The sequence below is a fragment of the Dermacentor albipictus genome, unplaced genomic scaffold (assembly GCF_038994185.2).
Source record: "Dermacentor albipictus isolate Rhodes 1998 colony unplaced genomic scaffold, USDA_Dalb.pri_finalv2 scaffold_38, whole genome shotgun sequence".
Taxonomy (NCBI): Eukaryota; Metazoa; Arthropoda; class Arachnida; order Ixodida; family Ixodidae; genus Dermacentor; species Dermacentor albipictus.
Genome location: NW_027225592.1, coordinates 1,676,416 through 1,684,693, shown reverse-complemented (window position 1 = coordinate 1,684,693; position 8,278 = coordinate 1,676,416). Strand labels below are relative to the sequence as shown.

The 8,278-nt window shown below is 43.0% G+C and overlaps 1 long non-coding RNA gene across 1 annotated transcript; it reads left to right on the top strand.

Annotated features, from left to right (window-relative positions):
- Positions 1-286: 286 nt before the first annotated feature.
- On the top strand, positions 287-6,755 carry LOC135916944 (uncharacterized). Its single transcript, XR_010569113.2, has 3 exons — positions 287-699; positions 1,812-1,904; positions 6,485-6,755. It is a non-coding gene; the product is annotated as an uncharacterized lncRNA (long non-coding RNA).
- Positions 6,756-8,278: the final 1,523 nt, after the last annotated feature.

The following is an 8,278-nucleotide window of genomic DNA, read 5'->3' as shown; positions in this document are numbered from 1 at the left end:
ACCAGCCCACCTTTGCCCCATTTGTATTGATATCAGCCCATGTTTCTGGAAATAAATTTCCAGTGAAACTACCTGTAAACACAGAAAATGGCTTAGAGGTAGCGTAAAATAAATAGCTTTGAAAGTAATACACACACATAGTTGAAAAAAATATTTGTTTTTATGCCTTGAAAACGAAACCGAAATTGAAATAACTTCCCCCGACGAGTGTCGCCGCTATCGCCGCTACGTCATTTCCTGCGTCTCGCGGCGGGCCGCCGGGAGCACATGTGTGTGTTCTCCGTGACATTCTTGAAGTTGTGAGTAATTAGATTGTTTTTTGCTGCGTTTAGGTTGTGCCACCTCGTTGTTTTCGTGTACTTTTGTGCTCATCGACGCGAAGTGAGCGTCCGGAGTGAAGGCGACGCGATTATGCGTGAGAAAGAAGTTCACCAGCGGCCTATGACATCGGTGTTTCTTTGTGACAGTGTGTTTACTACGCCTACGACGGCCGTCATTCGTGGCGAAGGAGAAAACATCTTCCATTCGGCCTGAACAGTGATGAAGTGGACGTTTTGTTTTTCGGCGGAATGCATCGTCAACATGGTCCATCCGCTACGTAAACGAAACGGCGTGGCCAGAGTACAGATCGTGACAGCGCTCCGCTCCGCCTTCAAACCGAGGGCCTTTTGCAAGGCGCATGAACTGCTCATATAAAAGGTACGTACGTAGCCACGTTCAGCGTCGCGTTTTTTATGGTGCGTCACTGTCGTAGTAATTTTCGCGTAATTTATGTAAAGGACAGCGCAAGGTGTGTTGGATGCGAGTGTAGTATATGTATTCCAGGCGTAGCCTGTGAATGAATGAAAAAAAAAAAATGAATGTTTCATTGTTCGCGTGTCCTCAACTAAAGTTTTAGAGAATTAAGTACTGCTACGCGTCAGTATTCGGCGCAGGCAGGGAAATAATACTTTGGTTTGACTAATTGGTTCTTTCTGTTACCAAAGATGGGCGCAGACTTATACCGGTGTCACACGACCACTTTCGAGCACGATTGACCGCGTTCTGGATCGAAATTTTCGACCGCGATTGGCTCCCGTCCACCGATTGTGCAACGAGGCCAAACGCGTCCAGAAATTCGATTCCAGTCAGGATCGATCGCGGCCAAAAGTGTGCAGTGTGACAACCGTATTAAATGTCGCTTGTGTACTTTCACTCAATTGTTATTATTATTTTTTATTTTTTTTGTCGGAGGTCCCGTGGTAGGTAATGGCGCAGGCAGCTTGCAATGCTTGTGGTTTCATGACTAGAACTAAGGCAAAACAAAAGAACCACGACCGTCCCGGCTATGTACTACTTATCAATCGCTTTAAGTTGTGCTCGTTTGTTATAGAAGCTGTCGTGCTGTTGCGGATGAATGCGTGGTTGCGCTATTTGTTTATAAATTTATCTTGTATAAATAAGCACACCGAGCCTAATCAATTTTTTTCTCATCCTTGTACTCGTTTTTCGGTTTCACGCAGGCGTGCTTATTATTACTACTATTTGTTTTCTTGTTGTGTGACTGAACCCTGCCTAAGGCGTCCTGTCAGTTGTCAACAGTATTTCTGAAATGAATTGCACTTAGCGTCCTACGGTTATTGTACGCTTCACTACCTTATTTTAATGTCTAATTATAAAGTGTATGGTTATTGTAACTATTCTTGGCCTTTATATATGTATTTATTAAGCTGGTAAATGCTTAATTGTATTTGCAGTTTTGAGAGATTCTTTTATTGAGTCGTCAATCTCGAATGGTATTAATGGTGGGTTGTTTTCTTGTGCCCATGCAGTTGCAGTCAGCATGAAGCAATTGCATGGGAACCGACTGGCTGTCTTGGGCCTACATGTTGCTGAAACGACAGTGAAGACGTCTGACCCGACAGGTATATTTTTTTCATCACCATTGGCCTACATATTTTTTTTCACCGGAGGATGAAGACCTCCCCCAGTGAGCTCCAATTACCCCTGTCTTGCGCTAGCTGATTCGAAGTGAAGCCTGCAAAATTTGTTGACTTCATCGTAGTCTACTTCTCTACCGTCCTTGACTACCCTTCTCTTCTCTTGGCATCCATTCTGTAACTCGAATGTGCCACCGGTTATCTGCCCTATGCATTACATGGTTGAAGAAGGCACTTGGGCTAGTTGGTGCTCATTGTAGACTTGAGACATCAATAACTAGCATGAAAAAGACAACATCAAGAACCACATAAGAAAGAAGTCTAGACTTCAACTGAAATTTTTGCTACACAGAAACATGGAATGCACAGAATGTCGACGGACAGAAACAACACAGGAGCTATCGGAACAAATTTATGAACAGGTTAATTTCACTTACGAACATTCTTGGTAAGAGCCAGAGACGGGTGCTTACACACCTATTCCCCACTTTTTTGATGCAAAGTGGTTCGTATATTTCCCTATGTACCTGCTTCTGGAGCTGCCTGAGCACACGATTGCTTTGAAACTGCTCGGTGCATGAGCACGTATGGCGATGATTGGCCATGTGGCCACCAGCCACCAAGGCACTCAAAGCTGCCCTATGTGTCCTCAAGCCAAACAGGTCGGTGTTCAAACGACCGCTTGGGGGAACAAAGATAGGGCAGCCGTCATGGCTGGTGGCCATCTGGCCAATCATTGCTGTAAGTGCTCATGCACTGAGCAGTTTCAAAGCACTCATCTGCCCACGCGGCTCTAGAGGCAGGTCGACATGAAAATATTCGAAGCACTTTGCATCGAAAAGCGGGTGATAAGTGTGTAAGCACCCCTTCCCTTGCTCTCGCCAAAAAAGAGTGTTCGTATCTCGAAATGAACCTGCCCATCGATTGGCTCCAATACCTCCTGTGTCAGGCAGGGAGAAGGAAAGATAAATGTTGCTTCCATGCGTTGAGGTCGCATCCCCTGAATCTTATGTTTCTGTGTAGCCAAAATTTCAGTTGAAGCTTAGGGTTCTGTCCTGGGTGCTTCTAGCTGTCATCCGTTGTCTTTTTCGAGCTAGTTAATGATGTCTCACGTCTGCACTACACGGCCTGACCAGCTCCCTTTTTTTACTCTTTATGTCAGCTAGGATATCAGCTCCTTCATCTACTTTCTGAACCACGCTGCTGTCTTCCTGTTTCTGCTGCCATCAGGATAGGAGTGGACATGACAAATGAAACTGAATGTCATTTAGACAGAGGAGCAGTGAGACTTCCTGTGCTTTACCTTTTGCTGTTGTACATAATAGTTGAAATTGCACCAACACATCTTTTCCACCTTGTGATTTTCCCATAGCTGTGGCAAATAAATATATAGGCTTTAAGAAACTAGAAACGCAGTTTGCCTAAAAAAGAGAATACTCTTGCACCTAAAGGTAATGTGTATGATGCTCTGACTCCTTTGATGCATGTGCCTTGAGAGGTGTTGACGTTGTTCTTCAGCATAACTGCGAGTCGGCCTAGTTGGAACATATTCATATTTATACTTTTTGTGCGCAAACAAACAGGGACGAAGAATAGGGGCAACACAAGGACGAGCTATCAAGTATCAATACGTTGTTCTTCATTTCTTTCTCAGTAAGCTTTACTTGATGGGTCTGACTTTGTATAAAGAAATAAGTTCTAAAGAAACCATAATACCTAACAGGCAGAATTGTCGAGGTTGAAAGTCAAGTTTTCTTTTACGACATATTTTTTTCAGGCTGTACTAGTTGATCCATGATGTTCGACAGACAGCGCAGACTTGTACAAGGGACGTCAAAAGTGGCGAGAAATGGAACAAATGCTATCGCCTCTTTCTCCATCCTTTGTCGAGTTCACATTGTCTAACGTCATCGACCAATACCAACTAGCCCGTTTGCGTACCTGTACTAGTTGAGCCATTTGTACTATGGTACTCTAAACCAAATGTGATAAATTCAAAATTGGTGCCTTTTCTATCTTTGTACAAATACCTGTTTCATAAAATAGTTTAAAGTGTTATGGTTGATGTCATGTTTCGACACCACCATAACCTCGTAAAATATCTTCATGGATGCAAAAGGTGCCTCTTGTGCAAGTTCCGTTCTAGCCTGACACGTAAAACAAACCTGGCAGAAGGTAGAGCACATGCTCTTTTGTAAACAAAACGCATGATTGCATTTTCTTGGCAGTTATTGCAATGCTTTCTGATGTTTATCTGCATGAACATGAATTATCTCAGCTGCTAAAGACACATCACTAGACACTGTGAGTAGAAAAAAGTGATTGTGCAGTACTGTTAAAGTCATGCAACATTATGTTTAAGCAAACTGGCAGGGATGCTAGCTGTTAAAAAGAAAAAGCTGACTTCTAGAAAAATTTGCACTCCTAAATATGTGGAATTGAAATTCACTATGCTTATAAGCTACAAAAGATTTCCAGGATGATCAGACTAGTTACACTGGCCATTTGCTGATTCAATAAGGTTCACTGAAGCTTGTTTTTAAATTCACACTGTTTTTATGCAGGGTGATGATTTTCAGTCTTGTGGAATTTTTAAATATAGTCCTGTTGCATATAGCATAATTCTAGTCCTTGAGCAAGAATATTCAAACACGCAGATATATCTAGCACAAGAAATCGAAACATATTAAACTAATTTAAAAAAATTATGTTTCGAATGAATTACATTATAGCTAATATAACCGAAAAGAAAGGGGCTTAACCAAGAAACCCGATGTTTATTAATCATATCCTAAAAAGCCAGCAAACACTGACACCAAGGACAAGTTAGGGTAAATTACTTGTGATTAACAAATGAAATAAAGAAATGATAAATTAATGGAAATGAAAGTGGATGAAAAAACAGCTTGCTGCAGGTGGGGAACGAACCCACGTCTTTGCATTACGCGTTAGATGCTTTACCAATTGAGCTACTGCGGGCGCCGTTTCCCCATCACTTGGTTATTTATGCTTCCTAGTAGAATGCTGGGAGTGTTTGCCAGCGCCACCACATATCTGGGGCACATATTGTAATTTACGAATCATAGCCAGTGAGATTACAAGGTGTATCTACTTGGAATTGATTTCCAGAATGACGTCAGTTTGGAGATATGCACCATCAAACTTGCCGGAAAAATGCACTGTTGTTCCACTTACTTTTTTAACAAAATGTACTTTTATGCACTGAGGCACAAAAATGGGTTGTGCACTGATGCACAACCCACTACTTTACCAGTAGTACTGAAAACATGTTGGCTCTTTATCATTAATGCACTGACGTTTAAGCTATAGAATGTCACTTGCCCCATCTTCCTATCTCTTCACGTTCCAAAGTAATCGAGCAATGCATGGCATCCAGTGGTGATGTCCGGTTGAAACAGTGGGCTGTAATTGAATTTCTCACTGCGGATGGTTCTGCGCCCTTCAACATTCATTGCCATCTGAAAGCAGTTTACGGGGATGCCTGTGTTGAAATAAGCACTGTGCGTAAGTGGGCAAGTACTGAGAAACATCAAAATCCAGCCGCATCAAATGTCCAGGATCAGCAACGAACTGGACAGCCCACAATGGCTTCTTATGAGGATCATCAACATCAGGCAGACGATTTGAATCGGGTCAATTGTAGGATCAAGCAACACCAGATTGCAGCAACACTCGCTACTTCCATTAGTTCAGTGAACCACATAATTAAAAAACTCCTGGGTTAGAAGAATTGAACTTGTTGGCTATGCTTCGACTTTTTCATGTCAGTCGTCAGTTAACGTGACACCCAACAAGCGCAAGTCTTCTTGTAACGCAGGTCTTTAATGATGTGGTTTACTGAGGCAATGGAAATGGCGAGTGTTGCAATCTGGTGTTGCTTGATCTTGCGATTGCACCGAGTCAACTCATCTGCTGATGTTCATGACCCTCATCAGAAGCCATTGTGGGCCATCCATTTCGGTGCTGATCCGGGAGATTTGATGTGGTAGGATTTTGGTTTTTCACAGTCCTTGCCCACCTCTGCACAGTGCTGACGTCAACACAGGCATTCCTGTAAACTGCAGTCAAATGGCCATGAATGTTGATATGCGCACAACCTTCCACAGTCAGAAATTCAATTACAGCCTGTTGTTTCAACTGCACGTCACCACTGGATGCCATGAATTGCTCGATTACTCTGGAACGAGAAGAGATAGAAAGGCGAGGCAAATGACATTCGATAGATTAAGCATAAGTGCATCAATGATAAAAAGTTCAAAATGTTTGCTGTAATATTGGCAAAGTAGTGGGCTTGGAGGCAATAATTTCTGAATTGCCCTCATATAGTTGTGTAGCCTGTCTCTCCTACATTCATGATGTGGCAGATTAAATGCCTTATTCTTTCGAAATAACGATTTCCTGGAAGTAAGCACTATCTGTGCTTGTTTTCTTTAACCTGCTGTTCGTGTGATCTTGAAATATTAAAGTGAATGATGCAGGGAAGCGCTGCTAGTCATGTTTCGTGTACTTTTCCTGACATTAAATTGCAACAAATCATTTTGCAGGTAGAAAAGAAGCAGATGGCTACAGTGATCAATGAAGAAATGGCTTCATCTATGATGGCTCGCCTTAGGACATTGGAATGGAGCTACAAAAAGGCATCATCATCCTCGCCTGTGCCCTGGAACTTTGGTTTGAATGAGACTGTTCTTCAATGTAGAACGGCCGCAAGACTTGTCACCACAAGGCATAGTGCAAGCTCAAAATATTGTACAGGAGGCTAGAATAAATGACCCTCCATGCAGTCACTCTGTATCTGTGATAAATGGGACCATTTCACGCAGAACACTCACAAGTGATAATGTGTTTTCTCTCAAAGTTGCTATGCATTGCATTTGTAAACACATTACCTATTGTATGCACACCATACATAACATTTCTGTTTGCTAGCCTAACTGTAGACTTAGAAACAAACAATGAAGTGCGTATGTACCCGCTTCCACATGCCGTACTTCAAGGGCTATTATATTGTTCATTACACCTGATAGGTGAAGGGGTAATATATTCCTGATCACACCCTTACACCCCATGGGTCGAAGGGTAATATGTTGTTCAAAACACCCTCAAGGGATAGGGTGTTATTGGAATATAGAATAACCATCATAAGGGTGTAATTCCCTATAAAACCCAGCTTTTTCAAGGGTGCTAGGGGGTTAGTTATAGACACCGAAAAAAACCCTTAGGGGTGTAAATTATTTTACAGTGGAGCCGACGATGGTAGGTTAGTCTTTTGCGCGGAACACAGAAAAGCGGGGAGGAATCGCGCGGCCTTTCGTCGCGTGAGATGCGCCGAAGCGAGTGGAGGGAGGGAGGGGGAGGGAGGGAGGGCCTTGGGATTATGTGATCTGTGAATCTGTGATTGCGCAACATGTTTATTAGCCTCGTTTGACGTACTATACGGGGTGTTTCAGCGAACTTGAGCCAGAGTTTAAAGATATGCCGATGTACTTTCAGACGACGTGACCAAATGCATGTTGCTCCCTTTTGTATGCAGTGCCACGCTATGTTTGTATTTTGTTTAGTTAGATAATTAGTCAAGATTAATTAAGCAAATTCTGAAGCAACAAAGCTAGCAAAACTTCTTATTAGAAAGTTGCAGAGCGGTTGGCAAAACGTTCCAATAAACAGTTTCTGTGATTCTCTCTATTAGGTTTTAGTGTTTTCCACGTATCTGTGGATGCCCGCCAAAAAAAAAAAAAGAACACATAACATATGCCCGCTTGCGTGTCGTGATTGCACTGCTCCCAAGCGTTCTGCATACAAACAGCCATGCGTGCGCTGCCGCTTAAAAAAAGACAGGGCAGCGACGCAAGCGTTAGCTGTTAGATTTAAGCTAGCAACTCTTATCGCTTGCGCTGCGTAAAGCCACTGACGGACGGGGTGGTAGTCCAGGCCGCGATAAACAGACTATCGTGCATTGGCTGTTACAGGGCGAGCAATTACATTATGTCTTTTTCCAACGAGGAAAAAGTCGTCATGATCCTTGCCCCAGGAGCTGCAAGCGGACCGACGTCAGGCTGCAAGTATATTTTGAAGCTGGCACCCGGGTACGCGACCGAGCCGGATGACAATATTCAACACCTACGAGTCGCTGAAGCAAATCACAAGCGTCACAAGAAAGAGACAGAGAGCTTCAGTAATAAATAATGAGGTTCGCTCCAACGTTGTGTCTTTGGCGGCTTATCCTCACGACAACGCTTATCCTCAATAGCGACAACGCACACTATTGGAGTGAGCAAAATCCCCACTGACTAGGAAGATCCCGCCACCGATATCAGTGATCTTTTAACGTTTGGTGC